The following is a 21811-nucleotide window of genomic DNA, read 5'->3' as shown; positions in this document are numbered from 1 at the left end:
CATAATTTTTATAAATTACATTCAATATGATGCTTGGACGAGTACTTATAACAACACATTTATAGACTAAAATTTTTTTTTCTAGTACCAGGAATGGAACTCAGGACATTGTGCTTGCAAGGCAGGCACTTATGCTACTGAGCTATGTCTCCAGCCCCATAGACTTAATTTTTTAACTGATGGAATATTTTTATGCATTTCATATATATTAATGAGCAGAACATAAAATATAAAATCACCAAGTGCCTAGAAAAGTTATTAGTGATAATTTCTTTGTTTCACTGGGAAGTCTTGACAACACAAGTATGGAAATGACTTTTGTTGAGATGGCATCCTCATTAATGAATTGAAACATATAAACTCATTATTAATAATGCATTTTCCTCATTCATGAGTTATCTTCTCATCTCTTTTGCTTATTTTTCTGTTTAGAACTTCATCATTTCTGATTCATAAAGTCTTTTCAGTAGCAAATATACTAACTTTGCAGTTATTTATTTATTTTTTTTTGGTACCAGGAACTGAACTCAGGACCTTGAGCTTGCCAGGCAGTCACTTAGGTTGCTGAGCTTTATCCCCAGCCCTACAGTTTATATATAATCAGTTTAACATGTATTATAATCCATATTTACTTCCTTTCTTCTACTATAACCTTTATGCTTAGAGAGATACTCTTCCTCCTTACAAATTACTTTTAAAATTGAACACATTAATGTGTTTTTCTATTTAACTGTGCAGACACAGAATACTAGTTACAGCAGTCTTGACCAGGAAATGTCATGGCAAATTAGAGCGCAGGTAGATGTGACATCTCTTCCTATTCCATCATACACTGCGCAAAGCTAAGGAGTCTAGCAGAGCTGGAAGTCAGTCTTCATCAGAGAAGGATGAGGTTTTGGAGCTACAGGACAAGGAGGCAAAACCTCCCCACCAGTGCGTTCAAAGGCTGGAATACAAAGGCAATAGGAAACAGCAAAGCTTCACTGCACCCCACACCATCCAACCCTAAGTTTTGTGACCATGGACAAAAGTACAGGCATTTGATACAAGAAACAGCAGGACTTGTCACTTCAGCATTCACAACTGGAGAAGCAGCAACCCCACCTGTCCATGTTTTGTGGTTGGATTCCCGACTTAGCAGCAGTCTGGGTTTTACCATTGCAGACAGTTGGCCATAAGCAGTTTCTTTGAAAATGTTCAGGTTCTCATTTCTTTATTGGTATGCTAATGTTATTGGTCAGTCGACCCCAAGTGAGTCTCCTTCAGTATCCTGGATGAGACTGTCTAATCCTTACACCCTATCAAAAGCTCTTACCATTTAAAATCATAGATTGTGAAGCTAGTAACTGACAAGGTGGCAGAAGCTTAGTGTATCTGCTTCAGATCTTGTAAAACTGGTTCTTCTGAAGTACATTTTTAAAAATTGTTTGTCTTTAGGTTTTCATTGACTGGGCCACAGTACATATTCTAATATGAGATTGAGAGGGCAGAAATAAAATAACATCCTTCCTGAGCTTTGCAAGCCTGTGACGAAATCATCAGAAACTGATGTATGTGGAGGTTTACATCAAATGGCCACCGAACACAGAAGTGGGCTGTACTGAGTAATCACAGGCTGCAGATTTGACCTATGCCCTTCTCGGCCAGCTAGTCCCAGCGCTTCATATGGAGTAACTACATAGACTAGAAGGAAGTCATGATCCCAACGTTTCTACTTTATTTATTCTAAATAGTTATTACATTAAAATCAGCAATTAAAGCCAGAAAGGAAATATTCCATAACTCAATCCAATCTCAGTAAATATTTATATTGATTTAATCATTATATCATACAACGTGAAAATACTACCTGTTCTGATATTAAAACATTGACAATGTTTTACTACTAATCATTTTCTTAAGTTATTCCTTCCTTACTAAGATATAACTCCTGATACTCATAGTGTAAAGGAGAAGAGATTTATTTTGGCTGATAGTTGTAGAAGTTTCAGGCCATGATTAGCAGGAGGCAATGCAAAAGCACTGTGGTGGAATGCTCTGCCCCAGAAGAAAGCATCTCTGATCATGGAGATCACAAACAGAGTGAAGGGAGGAGGCGAGGGAGGAGATTCGCCCTTCCCTGTCCTGGTCCTCAGTGAGGCGCTCTTCCCGGGCCCCTCCTGACAGCACACTCAGCTGCTGAACTCATTCGAGCATGAACGTACAGAAAAGTACAATGGCCCCATCATCCCATGGCCTGCAAAATGCACTGCCTCTCTGCTCAAGAGAATTTTAGGAGACATGCTAGATCTAAACCATAGCAAAAATTATTAATGCTACTTAACAATACATGTAGATTCAAAAAGCACATTATTTTCCTTATTGTTTCTGGCCAACACTCAAACCCAAGCCAAAGTTCTTGATGATGTGAGTAGAGCGTGAAGATCCCTACTACTATATTTAATGTCTTCCAACCCAGGAGTAAAACACCTACTCTATAAACACTTAACACCAAGACGTGGTGTGAATTCACCCCAGCTAACCTGGATGTCAGGCTAATAAGAGATGAATGTTTTGCCACATATCAAATATATACCAGCCAGTATTCAAATGTCTAAAAATAGATAGCAATTTCCAACAGAGTGGAAATTTATTTTTGAGTAAACATATTCTCAATTTTAGAAACTTCTCAATTTCATTTGCTCAATTATTTTTATCCACTTAAATAATGAACTTTTCCTGACATTAAAATGAAAGCTTGAAAATTCACAAACTAGGATAAAAATCTTCTATTAATATACATAAAATAAATAAATGGAGAAGAGTTTTAAAAGTAGAGCAGATATTCTTCGCTGGTAGATATTGCTACATGTAGAATGAAACAGTGCTCAAAATCTGCTGTATTTTTCACTTTAGAGTGTAACCTCTGATAAAACTCCCTCATGTAAGAAGAGGTGGGAATAATTTTAGCAGGGTTATTCTACTTTTCATTACTTTAAATTATAGGTCAAGAATAATAAAATCTGCCATATAATCCCAGCACTCAGGAGGCTGAGGCAGAAGCATTGTTGCAAGTTTGAGACTAGCCTGGGCTACAAAGTGAGCTCAAGGCCAATCTTAACTGCATAGCAAGACCCTGTCTTAAAAAGAGAGAAAAAAAAAAAAAAGAATTAGAAAACCCAACGCAACATTAAAAACTAAAATAAAATGCATTTCTATTGTTATAAAAATTAAAATTAAATATCAAATTTATTGTTATATAAAAAGAAATATTTCCCAGTTTTTGTGAGCTGCATCCTTAACACCAATAGTAGGGAAGAAAGAACATGAGAGTGAGTTTGAGAAAGGATGACATGTTGCATTTCTTTTATAAGGAAGAAATATTTGAGAGATGAAATACAGAGGAGTGAACAGAATGGAGAGTTTGAAGCAGATCGTTTAGAAAAATATAGATGTAATTGATTGACTAAATTATGTGAAATCTGAAGTGCCAAGTTAGAATAACCCATACTCTGGTCTGCTCCATCCCCCCAAGGAATTGTGTTTGTGGAAAGACAACTGGAAGGGTATGTTCTTTAGGCCAGAAAATGCAAGAACATAGTAGTGCTTCAACACCAAACCAGGGCTTTTATCCTTTCTAGCTCTCAAAGGTAGTAACAACTAAATTGATTTATTAGAGGGCAGGGCTTCAGTGAATGTGTCTTTTTTTTCCCTTGGACTGAGTGTATGAACATTAAAGAATGCATGCATAACACCCCATAAGATGTTTCACTATTAAAATAATTGATGAATTTGGATTTATTCATTTCCTGTTTTTCTCCACTTATACCATTTTATAAATTATTTATCATTACACTAGTCAATACCTACTTCTCAACTACAAAAGAAATATTTTTCATGAGTTTTTCAGTTTTTAATTCTACTTAAAATTATTTTCCTTTCTGAAAAATTGCATCCATTATGTTTGAAAGAAAGCTTTATACAAAATATCCAAAAAGTATTAACCAGAAATTCCAACCTAAATCTGAACATACATGTCTTCTCACTTCTTTAACTGATAAATATAAATATGTGGCTAACAAGTACTTCAAAGTAAGATGACAAAATTAGGAGTCAATATCTCATTAAACCAAACTACCATCCTTGTAAATTGCAAATCTAGTCAGTTCCTATCATTTTCTTCAGTTGTTAAGTTAGTGAATCACAAAATAGTTACCAAATGTTTTTTAGCACTTCTGAGGTTGATGTCCTTTTTAGAATCCAAGAAATATATAACATAATTAAATAAATATTGTTACTAATTTCATGAACTATAGCTTATATCAGAGTAAAAGGACCTAAAATATTCAGACAAGTGAATGTAAATTGCATCCTATTACTGACATGAAATATAGGTACTTAAAGATATGAACAGATACTATAAAATTTTTGATCCACTCCAGGAGAGATCAAGAGAACCTTCTTTGATAAATTCATTAATGGTAACAAACTGGATTGGAGCAGTAGAAAAAAAAGGAGAAGCAAAAGACAGCATGCCAATGTATTATGGTGGATACAAATGATAAAGAGAAAAATTTAATGGTTCATGATACCTAGACCTCACATACCCCCTGTGATATTTGCAGTGTCTTCTGTAGCTGTGGTGAAGTTGAATGGCTTCAACAGAAATCTGTTTTCTCACAGTGAGGAAAGCAAGCAGTCTGAGAACATGATGTCGGCAGAGTTGGCTCCTTCTCGGGGATGTTCCAAATGTCACATCTTAATTTATAAGTGACCATTTTCATGTTCATATCCCTGTGAAGCCAGGCACTGGTTTTCACATCAGCTTAGTGCATTTTTGACTGTACTTTCCTTACTTGCCAGAGCCTAGTGAGACCCAATGTGCACACACAACAAATTATGCGATGTTCCTCTTTCATATACATGTGGACAGCAAGGAACGATAAACATCTGAGATGCATGGTGAGCAGGAAAGCTGTGTGTGTCCAGCTAGCATCATGGCTGAAGGGCTCCACAAAGTCATTTTCCTTGGGTTGTACAGTTAGGGGTATTCAAGTTACTAAGAAAAAGTGCTGAAGAACATCTGGACTCCAAGACCAAATAGAACTGGGTAGGCTCTCCTAGCCTGTTCCCCTTATATAAATATGTTCTATTTCCAGCATATATTACAGTTATTCTTAAGAACTACAACCAAGAAAGAGGAGAGAGAATTAGACTGATTCGTGGTTACCCAGAAACCTATCCTTTAAAATCATGCTCCCAGGATACATGTCTGTATCCTCATTTCTGCGTTACATGAGGGTATCATTTATGCTGAATTATCACCGCACTCTACTACAGCGTGACTTCCTTTTAACCAGTTACATCTGCCATGAGCCCAGTTCCACATTAGATCACCCTTTGAAATACTAGGGGTTAGGACTTCAACAGATGAATTTTGGGGGAGACAAACAACTCAAAATTCCCCAAAGTCCCCATCCATGATGTACTACCCCTTTTTGCAATTATTCAATGGAACATTAACATGCATGCTGCTGTGAAGGAATATGAATATGCAATTTCCATTAGGTTGAATTTAAGAGAGGAATGTTAACTTAAGTGAACTTAACCCAATGAGCTGCATCATTGAAAGACTGAACTCCAGGCCTGAGAAATTCCAGTGATATATATTTTCTGTGATGTGATTTCCATTCTAATGTAAATTATTTTTAAAACCTTTTTATACTCGTATCATTATGCAGCATATCATTTGCATAGGCTCACCATTTGTTTGCAATATATGTTTCCCATGATATTTACAAACTAATTTTCTATCTTCTTTTCAGTCTTTTTTAAAACTCACTGCACCTGGAGAAATTCTTTATGTTTACTTTGACCTGGTAGCACTCTAAATTGCCAAAACACATCTTTTGATGTTCGTACAATGCACTTTCTCACTTAAATACCTAGTAAGATTGGCAATTGATCTTCTTAAATTTAATTGCTAGCATCTTCCTATGATGTCTCCATTCCTTTCTCATAGCCAACAATAACCTACCTTTCTCTACGTCATTTTTGTTCAATGTCACATTTCTCTTATACCCTGTACAGATACTATTGCAAGAGTTATTTGTAATTCTGTGTGTCTTCCTGCTCCACTTGACTGCTATGTCTTCTGGAAATTTACATTGCAAAAATATGGTAGAGTGGCTGGCTGCAAGTTTCCTTAAGTAATTGAAGTACATAATGCCATGATGTATTCTATTTGAAAAGAAGACAAAATTTTTTTTTCCCCACTTATCAGAAAGCAAAGTAAAATGTGTTCTTGGAACAATGTGTTCATATGTTCTGTAACTGCTTCTACACCTTTGTCACATTTTCCTCACAGTCATTCTCCGTGTGCTTATGTTCTCCTTTGGTGATCCTCACCGCCCATAGACTTTGTTAAACAGAAAAAGATGAAAACGTACTTCTGATTCCAGATTTAAGGATGTATACAAGCTGAATTGTGGAAACTTTGTAATTATTACTGTATTCATTTTTAACATTTTCCATTTTCATGATGTATTATGCACTTTATAAAGTACAAAAATGTCTAAAAGAAAGTTTGACAATTACTAATTTTCTCTAAATTGTTAAAAAGCAAAGTCGATGATGTTCATTTTATAACTATAGAAGATAATGCACCTTTGAAAAGGTACCTTATACAAGAGATATTTTACATTTCCCAAAGCCGTATTTCCTGTTTCTGGTTCAACAAGGATCAGATGACAGTACACTTACTTCAGGAGTGTGATGTGTGATCTATATTCTGTCGTTCTTTCATCTTAAGATCCATGTGAATAATACAAGTATTTTTGTTGTTCTCTTTTCCTCTTGAGAATTCCTGATGTCTTTGTCTTGCTCAAACCCAGCCACCTGTTCTCTGACTGTCATTCACCACCCTGGTCAGTTGGCAAATGCTGGTTCACAGGAATTTCCATTTGTGTCACACAGCCTGAGATCCTGTGCTTCAGATTCTGCCAGCCTTTAGTTCATGCCCTGCTGTCATCCAGCTTTGCTTACTGTAAGGCCTCGAATGCTGGGCAGGAACAGAACAGTGCTGACATCCTGGCCAAGCCCCAACCCTTTGTTGGTAAGCATCCCTTCCCGCCATTTGGTCTCTCTTTGGGCTGTCGGAAGCTCCAAACCATCTTGCATTCTTTGACCCCTAAACAACTATCCTACTTCGTGGAAACCTTCCTTGAAAATTATTTTCTTTAACAATAGTTGTACACAAACTCATTTCAGATGAACATATACCTTTCAGTTCGAGATGACTGCTGTCAGCTTGTAATTTAGAATAATTTCATACATATAGAAAATCTGCAAGAAAAATTTTTTCCACATGCTCCTTAAAGGCACTGATCAAATTTTGACATTTTTGAAGCTTTGCAATTTGTAATGCATGCAATACAAGTTTTATATGCATGATTTTGTAGATACAGAATATATTTGTATTTGTATATCTAAGGAAGTGTAGGTATAAATATAGATATAAATATCATTTAACTTTGGGAGATCCAATAGCTAAACATGAATTTTTAAATAGGATAGAATTATATTGAACCACTATAAAAGTGATTTTGTTGTCAGAACTCTTACAAACAGGCAGTACCACATTACTTGTGCAAAATAGTAGAAGTACTTTAGAGAAGAATTTGACCAGGTCTAACAAAAGTACATGTGTAGTTACCCTTTGATTAGCAACCCTACATACAAGTAACTACAAGTATGACCCATTGTTATTTCCTATTCATAGAGAACAAGTGGAATAAAGAATAAACTGCTTGAACAAACTAATGCAATGCGACCATGAAGAACTAATGGCAAATTTGTCCACTGACTGACACCTCATGATGCATAATATACATTATTTGAAAGACTGTACATAGCAGAACAATGTCTATAGCATTCTGTCTTTGAGTAAGGAGAATAAATGTAAACAGTGTATATATTTATATCAACATGTTTCTAAAATCGTATATACATATATTTGCTAACTGTCACAAAACACTGGAAAATATATGAAGAATAACACATTAAAATATACCAAAGTTATGATATGTTTAGATTTTTGTGATATATTACCATTTGACACTTGAATTAAATGATCTTTAAAATTGCATTTAACTTTCAAGTTTTCCTTTTTATTTTTTTTATTTTAAAGAGAGTAGTAAATGAGAAACAAACCAAAAAAAAATAGAACAATAGCAGCATACCAGTATCATGAACATAAACAAATCAGAGCAAGTGATACAGGATCTAAAGATAAAATAATATGAATCAACAGTGGTTCTTCCATTACATATGGCTATCCTCAACTACCTTGCTCAGATTATTAGATGTAAGAATGAAAGATTGCTTAAACCATTATAGGGAATAAGAAAATAATTCTTTGATAAAACAGTAGAGATAATACGGAGTTTCACTGGACAAGATGGTAGGAGTTCACCATTGTAATTCCAGTGCATATTGTTACTTTCAAATCAGTTTATTAAGTTATGAAACTTTTAATATTTTAAAGATAATTATAACAAAAAAGAACAATAGTAAAATGCCAACAACATAGACAAAAACAAAACAAAGCAAAAAAAAATAAGAATGATACAGAGTTTCAGAACAAAATGACAAGGGTTAACAGTGGTTGTTATATTACATATTTTTATCTTCATTGAAGTTGGTCAGATTACCAGATGTAAGAATACAAAATTTTAAAAACCATTAAAAAGAATTAAAAATAACAACAAAAAATTATAAATCATACAGAGTTTCTCTAGACAAGTTATGTTGTATTTTTTGACCAATTTTGCATGCTTATACCTGGTAATCTGAACAACATTTTAGAATTTTTTAGGAAACATCCTTTTAAAATTTTATGTCTTGTGTGGATGAGTTATCAATAGAAGGTGATAGAGTAGCCTGCAGAAAATATCAACATAAAAAAAAAGAAAAAGTCAGTTTTGTCCACAAAAAATTAAGCAAAAATATAAATAAAGATGAATCTTGCCCCCTTTCAACCTCACTTGGAGGTGGGCATTCATCAGTCACTGTGAAGATGACATTACAGTTATGTCCTAACTGAGCTGAGAATTTCAGTAGGTCAACCACATTGAGAGCTAAACAAACCAAAATATGACTGTGTATTGCACTGATTAATGAAAACTCTTCAAAACTTTCACCATGTGCCATCATCATTTATCACATTTATCATGTATATATACCATAGATATGTATGCTATTGTGGTTTAAATAGCTATTATTTAGAAAATGTACAAAGAGGCAAGTTGAGTTTGTTGGACAAAGGTGATAGTGTCTACTTGTTAAAGTTTCTTTACCTGTTTTTCTTGTACACTTTTGTAGTACATAGTGCTTGTATTCCTCGTGCAGAGTTGGTACACAACACGTCTTCATTCCTTTCTGTATCCTCTCTCCCTCTCCCCTCACCCCACTGTCTCATGATCCCCTTACCATTTGCAAAAAAGCTATGTACCCACTTCCAATTATCATATCTTTTATTTCACTTATCTCTTAACTTCCTCATATAAGGAAAATCATGCAATTTTCAGCTTTATTTTCTGATTTATTTCACTTACTAGATGGTCTCAAGCTGCGTCCACATTCCTACAGATCATTCAAGCTTATTGTTCTTTACAAGAAAGAGAAGTATCCTCTTTGAGTCTGACTGTGCATTTAACAAGTTGTATATTTCTAATTTTAGCTATTAGATACAAAAAAACCTAAGTGCACGTTAGAAATGTTTTGTCATGGAAGGGAAATTTTCCTTCAATATTCAGTATTCTGGGATAGTTATTAATCAATTTGGAAAAAAAACACCTTTTCCATAGTTTGACAATCATTTGTTCAATTTTTCAATGCATGTTTCTGGAGAATCAGATTTTACCATTAGACTGAAGCAGACAGCTTCTGGTTTCTAAGAGCATTGTATCTAGTGTGGGAGCACATATGATTCAGAATCACAGCAAATAAAGAATCTAGTGGATTCAGCAGGGTGGTGCCTTCACCTTTCACTCCAATCTTCTTTTCACACATAGTGATTGGGAACCTAAAAAGAAGTGTTTTTAGACTTGCTAAAAGCTAGAGTTTAAGAAAATTTATTTTTATGTAAATATTGGACCCACAGGAGACTGCATTTTTAGATAAAAGAGAGAAGTGCAGGACCTCTGTTTTAACATAGCACCTTTAAGAAGCAGTGTTACCATTGTTCTGTCATGAAAATTTACTGAAATAGCAGAATTTTATAGTAAAATTAGAAGTTCTTCATTTCTTGACAAGTAATATATTTCTAGAGGCAGGATTTTTCCCAGGAAGTTCAAGTCAAACGTTTTAACCAATGAACATGTCTCGATCAAAATATGTGCTCTAGGTCTAGATCTACTTTATCATCATTTAAAGCAGCTTATATTACTCGCATCTGCAGTTCACTCCATAAAATAAGGAAAATAAAGCAATGAAATAGCAATTATACATTGAAATTTAGATAGATATATATTTGGTTGGCAGTTCTGGGATTATCACTAGAAAATTACGATACTGGAATGAAGTGATGAGTTAGGTTATGAATTGTAGTCACCTGCAAGAAATGTTGACCAAGTAACCACTATGGTAATGTTTTTAGAGGTGTTAGGGGATAGGAAGAAATCAAAATTCATTTAAATAAATTTGAAAAAATAAGCAAAAAATTTAAAATCTGTGCCTAGGAACCTGAGAATTTCAAGAAATTTTGATGGAGGCTGTTAAACTATCCCTATCTTCCTAAGTTATGGAAATTTGCTTACAGAGTCCACCCTGTAGATAATTAGTTACAATTTATGTTGTTTCTATAGTCCACCAAACCTCTTATTTGGTATGTCAGGCATTAATTAAAGAAGCATTTGACATTAAGAAACAAAATTTTCATAATTGAAATTATTCTATTGCATCAATTGACCTCTAAAGAAACTCACTCATTCTAAGTGACCATTGAATTAGCTTGATCCTCACCCATTTGATTAAATTATTCCTGCCTTGCTTGAAGAACTGGTAATAAAATTATCAGAAATAGTTGCAGTGATTATTTTCACTTGCCAAGGCCATTGCCCTCATTGCCTTGAGATCTACAACTAGAATTGACTCTGTCCATGTTCCATGAAGCATTTGCAAAGCAGAAACCAGGTATAGAGAATAGTACAATTACTTAATCATAATTGGAAAAATATGCCAATAAATCTTAGTTAACCTTAAGAACTACATGTGGAGAATATTTATGAAAGACTAAAATCAGTCAGGAAGAATACAACTTTAAGTAAAACTCAATCTATTTTATCAATATGGATACAATTGCCAGAAATTCTGAATTCAATCCCAAACTTGAGCAGTTTAGATTGGCTCTAAAATTACTGCCTCAATAAATCGCCTACTGAAAACTTGTTTGTGTTCAAGGAGGTGATATAAAATAACCTGTAATGTCAAGAGAAAGCATCTGAAGATATGTGAAGTTACCATAAGCTCAAAGGATCACAAGCATGGCATCTAAGTTTAGGAAACTCCTTCACTGTAAAGTCAAGAGACACACATGTGTGATTATCTCACTTGAAGACAGGAAAGAAGAAAAACAAATAGACGATTCAAGTTGTCATGAATGTTCTAATTTTTGGTTATGGTTATATCTTCACTGATATTATTATTACATTTAATAAGTGTGTGGAAAAAGGTTTTTACATTGGCCAACAAAGGAAGTACTTGAAAGACAAAGATAATTAAGAAAAGAAGGGAAAAGATAGAAGTTCATGAATAAGAAAATATCATCTTTAAAATTCCAACATAAGATGTTCTTAAAAGGTGAAAAGGGCATATGGAAAGCTGTGTTATTGAAATACATACCTGATCCAAAGAAATACAAAGTTCCAACTCCATTTTAGCCAAAACAAAGCCAATAGGTGAGCACCAAAGTTAATAAAAATAGGTTGTTGTAACACACAATGGCCACATATTGTTAATCAGAAACCTTTTACAAGAAAATCATCAGTGCAAGGTAGTTTGCCAGCTTATTAATAAACTAGTTTTTTTTTATTTTAAAGAAAATAGTATAAAAAAGAACAATAGCAAAATACAAACAAAACAAAGCAAGGACATTAAAAATGATACAGGGTTTCGAACCAAATGATAGGGATTAACACTGATTGTTATACTACATATTGGTATCTTCAATGAAGTTGTTCAGATTACCAAGATGTAAGAATCGAAGATTGATCAAACCATTGCAAGGAATAACAAAATAGTAATTTAAAAGAACATTAGAGAACACTACATAGTTTCACTAGACAGGATTGTAGGAATTCAGCAATGCTTGTTATACTGAAAATTCTTTTCTTCACATAAATTGCTCAGATTACCAGATATAAGCATGCAAAATTGGTCAAAATATATCAAAAAATTTAATCATTAAGTGTTCCCCTCCATAAACCATCAGACATCATGTAACCCAAAGCAAATTCTATTCCTGAGATGGGCTGAATTGATTCTCCATGACCCAAAATGATATATGCACCATCAATTTCATGCTTTGTTAAAAGAAAGATCCAAGTCAACACACCAAGGAAGAGGATAATCTTTGAGAGGACTCTTTAAGACTCTTAAAAGAAAATTCATAATCACCCCTAAGACATCTGACACCATTTGATAATTACACTAATGGGGAAAGAGGATTCTCTATGATGTCTGGGTATAGGGTACATAGACATTCAGCTAATAATAGGCAATATTGTCCCAAGAAATGTGGTCCCAAGTTCAGCATAGGAATTTGCAGGAATCATGTGGTAAATGGATCTGAAAGAAGGATCATCTCAGGGAACTCAGTGGTTTCATTTCCTCAGATCTAAAATGTATACCTTGAATAAGCAGATGCTGAGGTTGGCTGGCAGAAACATGAAGGACTCTAGTTTTCTTGACCTTCACACACCTCTTAATCTCCAAAGCTGTGTACCAGCTCTATTTCCCCTCAGTATTCTAGGCCAATTAACTCAGCTAGCACAATAATCCTGTTATGTGCCTGCTAATTTAATAGCAGAAAGAGTTTCAGGGGACAAGGTGTCATCAACCTCTACGTGAGGCTCAGTGATTAACTCAAATTCTTCTATCATTTGTTGAGAAAATAACCTCATCATAGAAGATAAGCTTACCACCGTGTTTTGAGTATTTGAATGATCAGGTATGATGCATAAGAATATTACGGTTTTAATGACCGGGAATCTTTTTTGCTGGTACACATCCATCCTATTCTATGTAAATCATCCCAGCACTCTACCAGCTTAACATCTCTTTGGCTTTTTCTGTTTTTTAATAAACTATACTACTAACAACAACGCAATGCTTTTAAAATGGGACAGTAAGCCCCACGCAGTTTGTGTAGTTTCTGTTAGGAAACTAACACTAACACTTTTCCTATCCCGCTCTCTCCTAGGTCCTTTTATGGATATCTGTTCATCATCCATGAAATGAAGCAAATCCCATTCATTTAAATTTAAATTTTTACAAAAGGAACCAGCACGAGATTGTTAGAGCCTCAGAAGTTTTTTAAAAGGTGTATGTCCTAGAAATGTGCTCAAATTATTCTTACAACTCTGATTAGTTCCAGGGTGAATGTACATCAAATTCTGGGAATCAAAGTCTGAGTGAGGTTTTAGCATAATTTACAAAGAATCATGAAAATCATCAGAAGTCTCATTTTTGAAATATAGAAGGCTAGGATGCTTTATTCTTTCTGCATTTGAAATACTTAGATTTGAATAAGCTGTTAAAATAATTTTATCCTAGTTCATACTAAATATTATGACGATGTATTTTTTAAATTATAAGTATGTTGAAAAATTTTAGTTTAGTCTTATTTCTTCACACATTAAACACACTCCTTTTAAGGATGATAGGTACAGTTAAAAATCATTCATTCCCTTCAAATTTCAATGATTACCTAAATATAGATAATTTAGTATCTTATTTTCATTCCCAAAATATTCAATTTTAATAATATCAATTTTATATCATTATTCTTCCACTTAAAGATTCAATTCTTATTTTCATCCTTATTCCTTTTTATTTTATTTTATTTTCTATTTGTTTACTTATTTATTTTGTTGCCAGAAATCAAACTCATGACCTTGCCCTTGCCAGGCAGGTGCTTGTGCCCCTGAGCTATATCCCCGGCTCCTTTTTTATTTTAAAGAGAAAGAAACAATAGCAAAATAACAACAATCAAGACAAAACAACACAGAAACAATAAAAATAGTACAGTATTTCAAAACAAGATGATAGGAAATTAACAATGGCTGTTATGGATGGTACCACAGATCATTACACAACTTATTCCATACAACAGTGCCCCAAATTTGCAAGATATTTTCCATCTAAACTAACACCATAACTTAAACTTCCAGGGGAAGTTCTACAGTCCCATGAAGCCAATCTCATCTGCACATTGTGGACCATGAAAGACAATGGAGCATGCCGGGAACATTGGTGCATACCCCTGAAATCCCACTTATGTAAAGGGACTAACAGGAGAAAAGTAAGTAGAATGGAGGAATAGGAAAACAAAGAGGGATGTGAAGAGTGGTTTGCTGTGATGGCCTTGCCTCAATTGCATTAAATTATTACCTCATAGATTTTATCTCTAAAAAGACTACAAATGTTTAGTTTTTCGACATTAAACTTTCATTTTACATTTGAATTATCTGAGCTTTGGGAAACAATTTATTGTACAAAGTTCACAAAACACATTATTATAAATTATGATTCCTTTACCCCTTGTCTACCAGGGCTTTTCTACAATTGAATTATATTGTTACCCGAAACAATGAACTATAATTTTATTTTCTGTATTTTCCTGTTTATGTATTTTCAATCCATCATTGATTTTAGGCAGTTGTGACTTATAGTCTTCATGTAGTAATCGAAAAAAATCAACAGTTTGGTTTATAATTCATCACACTGCATGCAAATTAAAATATTCTATCATATTTGTATTGATAGTTGTTTTGCTATTACCATAAAATCAAGCAAAATGTATCTACAGCATTTTAACACCACTGAAATGTCAAAAATCATCACAATAGAAAAGGTAATTATGTATTCTTGCTATGTGATACTAAGACTATCTATTTAGAATTATAAGGCACAGAGAATATGTAAGCATAAGTATCAAATTGCTCAGTTCCTATAAATCTATTGCATTTTTGCAAGCATCAAATCAGTGTGTGTCTTCCTTCTCATCTACTTAATTTATGGTAATCTGCACTGCCAGCAGGCTCTCTGAATACCTTTACATATTAAGTGTATTCGGATAGTACAAGCAAACAGATTGTTTATCATAAAAGTAAGAAAACTTTTTCTTATTTTAATAACAAAAATAAGATGATTTTTCCTGGTAAATAGTTTAAAATATTTCTTAAAAGAAGAGATCATTTTTCAGAAATGAAAACAGCTTCAATGTTTAAGTGAAAATAGAAAAAGGCAACATAGTAAAAATCCTTTCTTGATTCCTATTATCTAACTTAGTCATTGGTATACATGGAAGAAAATGTGTAACTTTCTCATTTCATGTGTGGACACTTCTTTTGCCCTTGGTTCAAAAGCTATGAAAGTTTCAAATTGTATGGCTCTCTGGAAAAAGCCAAAGGATGGACACGTGACAATATTTTGGTTGTTAGAATACATACTGGCAGGATGTAAATACTTTTCCTGGTAAAGTTACATAAGTTGATTTCTTTATTACCAATGACTTCACATAGTTGCTGCTTAGCAAAGTGTTACGCTGAGAGTTTGTCATTCTCCAGTGGCAATCCTGATTAGGGCAAGTGAGGAATGACATACTGCAAAGTTTATCATGTAATTAGAAAGTGCCAGGAAGGAACACTGGCTTTGGCTGAATGGATGGCATAGGTGGAGGGTAAACACGTTAGATTATAATAGGAAGAAAAGGGGAAGGAGAGGAAAGGAAGGATGAGGAAAGAAGGAGAAAAGAATCAGAAAAAGGAAAGCAAAGTATAATGCGATATAGTATCAATATAACTAAGGCCAAGAGCTTTTGCAAAAGATACTCCATTTATAAAATAAATATAAAAGCAACTAAATGAAAATTTTCTCCATTAATATACAATACTAACATATTAATATATTGGTGTTCTCTTGAAATGTCAATGTTTTACATCCACATTCCTTCATTCCCACTATCTTTAATATTAATTGCCTACATTATATAAATCTGTCTTAAAATAAAGCACTATAAAATTGTGAACAAATTCCTATTGCTAATCACTCTAATTTAAAGGAGAAATTTATAAATAGAGATTTACCATTACCCCCACACTATGGTATATATTGGCAGGAAGTATAAGAAATAATGACTCAGTTGTTAACACTGGTAATAATACATTAATAATACAGTTAAGTATTAAAACATAGACAAAATGTGTCTGAGTAGTTAGGAAGATGTTCTGCCTCCCTTCCGACACATAATGAGTGGAAGAAGGAGCTACACAGAGAATAGACGTACAGACAAGAGCCTCAGCTCTATTTTCTTTCCATAAAGTCTTTTAACAAACATGGAACATAATTGGTCACTAAGGAAAATTTTATCATCATGATGATAACTGTTAATGAGTTAACATAAGTTATGAGAATCATTTTATTTTAAATTAAAATTTAGTCTAAAATGCCAGAGTAATACAGATGTCTTTATATGGAGATGGTTTCTTTTTCATATTCAAGTAATTTGTGTAAATTTTGAGAACAATGCAGCAATTTTACATTTCATTTGACCATTGTGGGAAAACCTGCTGTTTTAAATTTTTGAGGTAAAGTAATCTATAGAAAGCCTTTTGTGGGGCTGGGGATATAGCTCAGTGGCACAGTGCCTGCTTGGCAAGCACCAGATCATGAGTTTAATTCCCTGTACCAAAAAAAAGAAAAAAACCCTTTTCTAAACTGGGTACTCTTATTCAATTATATTACTTAAATTTCAGTGATTTCTTAGGTTACATTAATATTAATTTTTGCGATATGCCACCCCAGGGCAAAGGAGAGTTTCAGGTGGAATTTAAGGGTGCAAGCTGATATAGGTAAGTGGGATGAAATTAGTCAGACACTGAAAATCAATGAAAGATGGATGGTTTTACTAACGAAAGCCAAGATCACCCATGTATGCTTGTCTAGAGAATTAGAATTTCTTGTCTTCTGCACAAAGAGAATAGAGCCAGAAACACTGTCACAATCAATGGAATGAAAAGTTTTAGGTAATGGAGAGACACATATCCTTTCTTCTTACCTTCCTTATCTGAACTTTCATGACATAGAGGATGAAGAAGGGAGAGAAATTCTGGGCACAGTCAATGCGTCTTCTCAAAACTAAGGAAAAAAGAGAAAGAATGAAACACAGACCACACTTGCCACTTCTATCATTTCACAGTGCGATGGAAAAGAGTTCATACTTAAAATGAGTATGAGATCAGAGTGTAAAGATGGAATCAACTGAAGTTTTCAAAAATAACCACTATCATTGGGAGATGGATGATGCTGTCCTAGAATATTTTTTTTTTTTTTTTTTGGTTTTTCTCCGGTACTGGGAACCGAACTCACGACCTTGCGCTTGCCAGGCAGGCGCTTTTGCCACTGAGCTAAATCCCCAGCCCCATGTCCTAGAATATTGATAATATCTTCCACACAGCAAGAAGGAAAATATATTTAGGAAGGTGTGGGTGAGTGAAGAAAAATTAAATTAGTTTTGCTTTTGCACTTAACCCAAAGTTCAGACTGTTCAATAAAATTGTTCTACATTGCTCTAAAATATATTCAGTGAAAGATTTTCTATTCTTTCTTTACAATAATTTCAAATAACTTCTGTAATTTCCTCCAGCCAGGTTGGAAAAATATTCTATTTCTTTATAAATCGTTTATAAAAGTCCCTTTCAGAGTGTTTTAGACAAAGAGCACTGAATGAGAAGTTGGAAAATGGTGCTTGAAATGTAGCTCAGGCATTAAATAATCGTTTGGCCCTTGATATCACTAAATCTCCCTTTATACATTTTTCATACCATAAAAGTAAAGGCACATACTATAAGAAATTTATATTATTAAGATAATTCAAAATTTTATTTATCTAATGGCTATATCATGATATAGTAAGAGAAATAGTAAAATATTAGGTAATCCAAAATGCATAGTAATGATTTTAAATAATAGATTAGAATGTTATCGTAATTTAATGTAATTACTAAATATGTAACTAGTGTGCCTGTAGTTACTGAAATAAAACACATAAGTCTAAATCATAACTTTATCTCATAAAAGAAATATATTTAACCACCTAGGCATACTGAAGTAATTTAGGTAATATACTTTAGTTTAGTAAAAATCATAGCAAGCAAGATGATATTATTTCCAAATTCACTGTAAAGTGAAGAATAGACATAAGAATTATACTGCATATAAAGCAAGGTGGAGTAATCACAAAACACTTCAAACGAGAGAGTTTATGAAGATTGTCTGAGAGGCAACAATGCAAACTGGTAAGTGAAGTAAAGCACTTCAAGAAAGTAAGAAGCCAGAGATCTGTTAAGTAATTCTTCCCCCTACCCTGATTTAATAACTTGGTTCTGGCCATGATAGAGTACAATGCTACAAGTTTTTCCCTACCATGATAAATAAAGGTAAATGTAAGCTCATGTTTACTTTCAGTTCTTTAACAAAAACATTCCAATTTTTAATTCATTTTATAATGGGAGCCATCTAATTTGAAGTTCACATGTCCTAACATTCTGTCTTAGATCCTATTTTATATGTTTTTGCAGGGGAAGTGAAATCCTCAGAGATCAACCCTGTCAGTGGGCAGGAAAAAAGGAGACATGGATACGACTTTGGGATGGTGGAGATAAATAAATTTACAAAGCTGGTCTGGAAAGAAAAATGTCAAAGAGAAGGCACACCAGAAATCTGTGCAAACCTCTCCCTGACTGGGCGGACATACAGTTCTGTGTATACATAATGAGGCACATGATGCCTGGGAGAATCAAATGCTGGAGAACTTAGAAGCTCAGTGCACTGCCCAAGGTTTCCATAACTCCAGGAGATATAGAGTTGCAACTATCTAGGGCTTGGAAATTTTACCACAAGCTTGTTGAAGCAGAAGAGACCAAAAGCTATACTGTTGAAGTGAGATAATCATGCCTCAAAGTAAAACTATTCTAGACATTCCCTAGCAAATAATAAACAAAATTTCCAAGACACCATTATGTCCAATCAATAAATTAATTACACTCTGAATAAAGTATATGAATCTCTCCTCAAAGGAAGATAACATAATCAAATTCTTACCAATGTGGATTTATAATGCACACCATAAATGCATAAATATACAACCAAAGAAACTGAAAAGTATGAAGTATACAATAGAAGAAAACAAATAAAAGATACCCTAAGGTTGATTTAACTGACAGTATTATGAAAGCAATGTTATAAATTTATTCAGTAATTTTAAGACACAATGGTATTAATGGATATACAGATGAGAAACTGAAAGTATAAAAAAAAAAACTTTCTGAGTCAAAACAAAACCAGTATTTTGAAATTTTAAGAAATAATTAGATAAACATCATAAGCAGATTTGGTAGTTCATAAAAATACTGTGAATTAGAAGATGAGTCCATTGATAATGTCAAAATTGAAGCCCACATAAAAAAAAGAAAAAAATAAATAGAACATCACATCCAATACTACAATACAAATTACTACCCATACATATTAATGTCATTGCAGACAGGAGGTGACATTAACATTAACATACTATTATTTTTCAGTCACTGTGACAAAGAAGAAGGTTATTTGGGCATACTATTTTAGAGGGTTCAGTTCAGTTATGGTCCGCTGGTTCCAAGACAAAAATGGCATGGTAGGAAACATGTGGAAAAAGAAAATCAATTTATGGCATGCAGGAAAAGTAGAGAACAACGAGAATTTAAGCACAAAAATATACCATTCTAGGTTATACCCCAGTTACCCACCTCTTTCAAGTAGATCCATCATCCTAACAGTACACTCAGATATGAATTCATCAATAGATCATTCTCTTCCTAACTATAGTGTCTTCATAACTCAACCACCTTCCAGAAGACCACTTCTGAACAGATGATATTTGGGGATATGTTAGATTAAACCACAATAGTCTTCTGTGAACTACAAAGATAAGGAAATATTACTAAAGAAAGCTACAAGAAACAAGACATTCTATATAATGTATATTCTGTGGGATCACTGTATATATTATTTATCTACATTTACATAAATGTCTCTATATGATATATATGAATACAACTCTACGTATATGTTAATGTATATTTTGTATAATGTATAAGCAATTATCTTCTATAAATTCATTATAATTTAGGATTATGTATACCTTAAATCAAAAGTACTTTTAGAATAAGTTTTAATCTGGACAGTTCAAAGATTTAATTCAACAATCCTATTTCTGGATATTTGTTCAAAATAACTGAAATCATGATCTTAAAGAGACATTATCACCTCTTTGGTTATTGCAGCACCACTCACAAGAGCCAAGATGTGACATCAGTGCAAATGCCCATCTATTCATGAATGGATACAGAATATGTGATATATACATCCATGAGAATATTATAGAGTGGGAAGAGAGAATGTTTTGCAAAGGGTGGCATGAATGAAGCTTAAGGTCATGCCAAAAGTAATTCAGACACAGAAGGACAAACTGCATCATTTTATTTACATAGTGGATCAAGAAGACTCAAATTGATAAAATCAAATATTTCAGTGGTACTAACCAGATACTAGAGGAAAAAGGAACTGGAGAGTTTTTAATTAATAGGCATAAAATTTCAGTAAATTGACAACAAAAAGTTTTTGAAATTCACTTTAGGATATTGTATCTGTAGGAAAAAATGCTGCACTGTATACCTAAAATTTTCTTAAAAGTGTAAATCTCATGTTAAATATTTTTATTATATTAAAAATATTTTAAAAAGTAAAATACTATTAAGCTACATAAATTTTCATAATAGAGTTGAATTTATGGCAGTGAGTTTTGAACATCACTAGTTAAAATTCACTAGCTCTATTTTCATTGTATTCTGACTGGTCCATTCTACCATGTATGAGTAACATCCCTGTGGCTAAGCTAATTAATATCTCTAATGCTGAGTTCACTTATAAAATAGAGGTTTAAATATGTGAGTTTTAGTATCATAGGGAGCATTACATTAAAAATTTATGTAGTTACTATATATAAATATTTATGTATAAATTAGGACTCAATCTGAGGAAAACTGTTAAGGGAGAGCTACAATGTGTTTTGAGCACAAATTCGTTGTTTGCTTCATTCACTGAAATTTCCTCAGTGGTAAATAAACTACCTTTGACTTGGGGAGCATGACTGATAAAGGAAATGCAATAAGTAATTTGCAAAATTGTTGGTTTGTGGCTCCCTGCTCCTGATATTTTTCTCTTGACTCTGTCCTCCTTTGTGGGTAAAACAGCCATTGGTATGGACAAGTTTTTGTGCAAATTGATGTCTATATCCTCCACTGAGTTTATTAGCATGGAAATCTATTCAGTCAATTTATGCTTTAAATTTTTCTTGTGCAGCATAAATTGGCATTAGTTATAGACACCCTATGGCAAATAAAGAAATTACAAGTCATGATGTTTGGAAAAATATTGTGGTAATAGTTTAGTAATTAATAGTTCAAATCTGTCCTCCACCAAATTATATTTTGTAATAGCTTTATGGTGT

At 33.4% G+C, this 21811-nt stretch overlaps 1 long non-coding RNA gene across 1 annotated transcript in view; it reads right to left on the bottom strand.

Annotated features, from left to right (window-relative positions):
- The window catches only part of LOC106149165, a 34362-nt gene extending 14151 nt beyond the window's left edge, over window positions 1-20211 (bottom strand). Inside the window, exons 1-2 of the long non-coding RNA XR_001235155.1 lie at window positions 20049-20211; window positions 17318-17397 (exon numbers count right to left, since the gene is read on the bottom strand). This is a non-coding gene — a long non-coding RNA (uncharacterized LOC106149165). The remainder of the gene's footprint in view (window positions 1-17317; window positions 17398-20048) is intronic.
- Window positions 20212-21811: the final 1600 nt, after the last annotated feature.

This window comes from Chinchilla lanigera, unplaced genomic scaffold, assembly GCF_000276665.1.
Source record: "Chinchilla lanigera isolate Chin_1 unplaced genomic scaffold, ChiLan1.0 scaffold00003, whole genome shotgun sequence".
NCBI classification, from domain to species: domain Eukaryota; kingdom Metazoa; phylum Chordata; class Mammalia; order Rodentia; family Chinchillidae; genus Chinchilla; species Chinchilla lanigera.
Note: the sequence above shows the minus strand (reverse complement) of the source record. Positions and strands in the feature narration are given on the sequence as shown.